The 6000-nt window shown below is 39.1% G+C and overlaps 1 non-coding gene across 1 annotated transcript; it reads left to right on the top strand.

Moving 5' to 3' along the window:
* Positions 1 to 259: 259 nt before the first annotated feature.
* LOC148577791 (small nucleolar RNA R71) lies at positions 260 to 363 on the top strand. The gene has a single exon (XR_015904395.1). It is a non-coding gene; the product is annotated as a small nucleolar RNA R71 (small nucleolar RNA).
* Positions 364 to 6000: the final 5637 nt, after the last annotated feature.

The raw sequence follows: 6000 nt of genomic DNA, 5'->3' as shown, positions 1-6000 counted from the left end.
AAGCTCTGCTAGTTGCTTGGCAAACACCTTGTTTTGGGCTAGAATTGTATCAACATGGTTCAGCTCCATGACTCCCTTAGTGTTGTGCCTTTCTGATGCATAGTAGTACTCATTCTCAGCCACTGTCTCGATCACTTCAATGGCTTCTTCCACAGTCTTTTTCCTGTTCAATGAACCTCCTGATGAATGGTCTACAGCCTTCCTTGATTCATAAGAGAGCCCATCATAGAAGATGTGCAGTTGCACCCAATCATGGAACATGTTTGGTGGGCATTTCCTTGTCAAGTCCTTGAATCTCTCCCATGCCTCGTAGAGAGTTTCACCATCTTGTTGTCTAAAAGTCTGAACCTCAGATCGAAGCCTATTGACCTTTTGTGGAGGGTAGAAACGTGCCAGAAACTTGCTTTCCACCTCATCCCATGTTGTTAGACTCCCCCTTGGGAATGATTCCAGCCACTTAGCTGCTTTGTCCCTAAGTGAAAATGGGAACAAAAGCAGTTTATAGGCATCTTCCTGGACTCCATTGGACTTCACAGTGTCACAAATTCTCAGGAATTTTGTGAGATGTTGGTTTGGGTCTTCATTAGCACTTCCTCCAAAGGAACAATGATTTTCCACAAGTGATATTAGCTGTGGCTTGAGCTCAAAATTGTTGGCCTGAATGGGTGGTTTCTGGATGCTACTACCACAATTCCCAGAGGTTGGGTTTATGTATGAACTAAGAACCCTCCTCTCAGGGATGGCATCGTTTCCATCAGCTCTCTCATGGTTGTGAACTTCTCTATCCATGTTGAGATCTAAAGCTTCCTCAAAATTGTCCTCAGATTCTCCTTCAGATTCCTCTTCTCCCACTACTCTCTTCCCTCTTGCTTCCCTTCTAAGTCTATGAAGGGTCCTCTCTGGTTCGGTATATGGAGGAGTTGATGTCTCTCCTCTCCTACCTGTCATACAAGAACACAGCTCAAACACAAACAAGTGAAATACTATTGGTTAATGGAAGAGTATGGTTAGCTCAATTGAGGAATTAATTCAAACAGTTAGTGAGTCAGTGAGTTAGTTGAATGAATTTAAAGGCATAAAGAAGGAAAGCATGTAACCAAGTGCAGAAATTAAAATTCAACAAGTATCTTGAACAGAATTAACAAAGCAAGAGAAAATTGCTCAATCTAGTTAGCTTCCAATTTGAGAATTGTCAATCGAAAACCAATCCCCGGCAACGGCGCCATAAACTTGATGCACATAAACTAGTTATGCTACGATTTAGGAAATTGCACGATCGGCAAAATTCCTTCCGGCAAGTGCACCGGTTATCGTCAAGTAAAAACTCACAATAGAGTGAGGTCGAATCCCACAAGGATTGGTTGAATGAGCAATTCGGATTAGAAGTGTGTTCTAGTTGAGCGGAATCAAGGTTTGAGATGAGAATTGCGGAATGTAAAATTGGCGGGAAAAGTAAATAACAAGAAAATTAAATGGCGGAATCTTAAATTGCATGAATTAAAGAGCAGAATGTAAATTGCTGAAATTAAAAGGGAATGGGGGTGATTGCAAGAATTGAGTTGCAGAATGTAAAGAGAAGATGGAAATCAGAAATGGGAATTCATTGGGTTATAGGAGATATTGAGATCTCCGAATCAAAACATGTTTATCTCTTCCTCAACCAATGCGTTCATTGAATTTTGCTTGGCAATCTTATATGATTGGATCCCAATTCCTTGGCTCACCAATGCTCTCTAAAAACAAACAAATTCCCAATCCCTTGGTTTAAATGTTCATAAGAAGAGATGATGCTTGATCACTGATTATACCACACAATTTCATGAACCACAATTTGGTAGGATTACATGTCACAATATCCATCCAAACCCCAATCCAATCCACTGTGAGAAAGCTTCTCTAGCATGAATCCTCCATTCCTTTCCCAAGGCTCCGAAGGATTCCAAGTATGAGTAGTTTCTTTCCCAAGACAACTACTCAATGGAATTAGATCGAGAAGCTTTCTAACAAAATTCAAGAGAAAAGATTGAAGAAGAAGATAAACTATTATTGATTCATTGAATTACAATAGAGCTCCCTAACCCAATGAAAGGGGGTTTAGTGAATCATAGCTCTGAATTCAATTACAAAGAAAAGGAAAACTAGCTAAAAGTGAAAGTAAAAGTCCTCTCTAACTTAACTTCTATCCTATTTATACACTTTCTATATTGAGCTTCAGTTGTGCTTCTTGGGCTTTGAGGCCTCTCCTTGCTTTCCTTTTGCCTTGGGTTTATGATCCATAATCTTGATGAGGTTGTTGATCCAAATCCTGTAACATTTATTGAGCCAACTTAGTGATAATCAAATAATGACACATGACTCAATAAATTGAGATTTCAAACTCATCAATCCTTCAGGCCCAATCCCATAAACCATGATATTCAATTGGGTTTCATACCAAAGTAAGTTTAAGTTAATATTTGTGCTCAAAGACTAACTTAAATCACAATATTTTTGGCCCAGAAACCTTTTCCAAGAGTGGCGTTTAAGTTGTAGTTTAAGCTTAAACTGCAGCTTAAACGCCAGACACTTCCAGTGAGGCCTTTTGTAGAAGCACGTTTAAGCTTCAGTTTAAGGTTAAACTGAAGCTTAAACGTGGAAATGGAAGAAGGTAGCCCTGGAGAGTCATGTAGTCGAACACGTTTAAGCTTCAGTTTAAGGTTAAACTGAAGCTTAAACGTGGAGATAGGAAGGGCAGCCCTGGAGGTCGAACACGTTTAACCTCCAGTTTGAGGTTAAACTGGAGGTTAAACGTGGAAAAGGGTGGAGGCATACTCGAGGTCGAACACGTTTAACCTCCAGTTTGAGGTCAAACTGGAGGTTAAACGTGGAAGCTTAGAATGGTGGCCCTGGAGGTGTCGAACACGTTTAACCTCCAGTTTGAGGTCAAACTGGAGGTTAAACGTGGAAATGGAGAGAGCAACCCTGGAGTAGAAAAGCTGTCGAACACGTTTAAGCTCCAGTTTGAGGTCAAACTGGAGCTTAAACGTGGAATGGCTCCCTGGTACTCTTCCTGGTTCTGGCGTTTAACCTCCAGTTTGAGGTCAAACTGGAGGTTAAACGTGGAACTCCTCCCTGGGTGGCATACTCATTCTGGCGTTTAACCTCCAGTTTGAGGTCAAACTGGAGGTTAAACGTGGAATGCTTCTTTAGTGAGGCTTTTCATTCTGGCGTTTAACCTCCAGTTTGAGGTCAAACTGGAGGTTAAACTTCAATTCCAGCATTTCTTATCCTTCATGATTTTTGGCGTTTAAGCTCTAGTTTAGGCTTAAACTGGAACTTAAACTCCACATGTGATATTCAAGCTTCCTTTATTGATTTTGTTGCTTCCTTGCCTAGCCTCTTCTTCCCTGAAATCATCCAAGCAATTGCATCAAAGTCTTGCAAAATTTCATGAGAAATCTTCCATTCATAGCATTTAAGTATTATAACTAAAACTCATGGAATATGCATCAAAATCATGTTGTTTGGATGGTTCATTGCTTTGTTCTTCATTTAACCATTTTTGGTTACTTTAAGCTCAAGAAAATGCATAAAACAACTAAAACTAACAGAAAAATGCTAGTGAAACTAGCCTATGATGCCTTGGCATCACAACACCAAACTTAATACTTGCTTGTCCCTAAGCAAGTCCTGAGTTATTTGAGAAGAAAGTATGAAACAGAAAGCAATTCCATTGGCTATATTAGCAAGCATTTGAAGTTCATCAGAAGGGTTTTATGCAGAAAGTTGCAGCATCACTTTTTCATACTTATCAGGTAGGATTATCACTTTTTCATTGCATCCATCAAACATTGCTATGGCCTCTTGTTATTCTTATGTCTTTGGCACTTTTCTCTTCTTTGTTTTTCTTTTCTTTTTCTTAGAGCTTCTTTTGCTCCTTGTTTGCTTAGTGTCATGTGTTGCACAAGCCTTTGGCATTTTCTTTTTCTTATCAGTGCACTACACATATCCACTTTAGGCATTTTAGTTCACATTTCTTCTTGAGACATTGGTGCCCAGCACCTCTTTGTGTGACTAAATGTTTTGTATTTAGGTTGCTCTTGACAATGGACTTTTGGTTGATAATCCCGGGTTAGTTAACCCAAGTTACCAAGTGTTGAAACACTCCTCAGAACCTATTCATCCAAGCATATCCTTAATACATAAACACCACAGGCATTTGTCTCAGAAGTTCAAACCATTGGTACCTAGCTTATTTTCTCAATTTTTTTTTTTTTGCTTTTTGGTTACCTTTTTCCGTGGCTTTTTCTTTTTCTTTTTCTTTCTTTTTCATGGCCAAAGACATTTATTCATCAAGATCCATAGACAATTTTCACTTTCTACATAAAAAATGATAATTCTACACTCTAATTTTAGTGATCTGACTAAACAATCAAGCATGCATACCACCACTTAATTCTACTTGATTTGTCACTAATTTAGCCAAGTTACTTTTGTTCAAACTTTTCTTTTATTTTTGGAAACAGAACAAGCATGGCACGCACTTGTTTAAGAAGGTGAAGTTATATCCAAACATCTAGGCATTCACTTTATTCAAAGCAATTAACAAACAGACATACTAAAAAAAAAAAAAACTACACATTCCAGAAAGATTCAACATTTACAGTTCAAACCAGAACACGCATGCTTTTGTTTGCCCTTTTTAAAGAATTATCAAGGAACAATACCACCTTGTGAAATTCCTTGTTTTCTCTTTGTTGTCAGGAAACAATTTGATTTCTCCTTCTTCTTCCTAAATGTTGCTTCATGCTTTAAGGTTCTTGTTTCCTTTCCTGCAAAGAGTAATGAAGTTGCTTGCTTCTCAAGCACTTGAGTGGTTAGCTCAACTATGTGTGGGTAAGTATCGGATTCTTAGGTTGGTGTGTGAACACCAAACTTAGTCTCCCACTTACTTCTCTCTGTTCTTTGAATCCTTGAGTTATCTTGGAATGATGTCGCTACTAAGGGTTTTAAGCATTTCTGTGACTGCTTAGAATAGTTGTTCCTTTCATATAATTCAAAGGTTGTTGTGTTCAGTTGATCTTTATGGTGGAACACCAAACTTAGAGTCACACATTCCCCTTTGACTTATTGATCCATGAATTCATTGTTTGGTGTGAAACACCAAACTTAATTCTTTGCAATGCACAGAAACTACTTTACCCTTTTTATTGAAACAAATAAAAGAAACAGCAACAAGGTATTACCTCAGGTTGGGTTGCCTCCCAACAAGCGCTTCTTTAACGTCATTAGCTTGACGGTCAGCTTCCTCAGTTGAGGTGATATTTGACTTTGTCCTTCTCCTCCACATCTCCCAAGTAATGTTTGAGTCTTTGACCGTTAACAATGAAGGTTCGTTGTGACTTTTCTTCCATGATTTCTACTTGTCCATAATTGGAGACCTTGGTGACAAGGAATGGTCCAGACCACCTTGATTTTAGCTTTCCTGGAAATAGCTTCAGCCTAGAATTGTAGAGCAATACTTTTTGCCCTTCTTCAAATTTCCTTGGGGCTATGTTGCTGTCATGCTTCTTCTTTGCTCTTTCTTTGTAAATTTTGGCATTCTCATAAGCTTCCGCTCTGAATTCTTCCAACTCTTGAATTTGCAACATCCTTCTTTCTCCAGCGGCTTTGTTGTCCAAGTTCAGAAGTTTCAAGGCCCAGTATGCCTTGTGCTCCAACTCCAGTGGCAGATGGCAAGCTTTTCCATATACTAGTTGGTAAGGAGACATTCCAATTGGTGTTTTGAAAGCTGTCCTATATGCCCAAAGAGCATCATCTAGCTTAATCGACCAGTCCTTCCTTGAAGTTCCCACAGTCTTTTCCAGGATCCTTTTGAGTTCTCTGTTAGATATTTCGGCTTGCCCACTTGTCTGTGGATGGTATGGTGTGGCTACCCTGTGTTTGACTCCATATTTTAGAAGCAATGCCTCTAATGGTTTGTTGCAGAAGTGGCTTCCTCCATCACTGATGATTGCTCTT

Source organism: Arachis ipaensis, chromosome B1, assembly GCF_059453495.1.
Source record: "Arachis ipaensis isolate K30076 ecotype BB chromosome B1, ASM5945349v1, whole genome shotgun sequence".
Classification (NCBI taxonomy): Eukaryota; Viridiplantae; Streptophyta; class Magnoliopsida; order Fabales; family Fabaceae; genus Arachis; species Arachis ipaensis.
The sequence above is the reverse complement of the archived record's forward strand: the minus strand, read 5'-3'. Positions and strand labels throughout refer to the sequence as shown.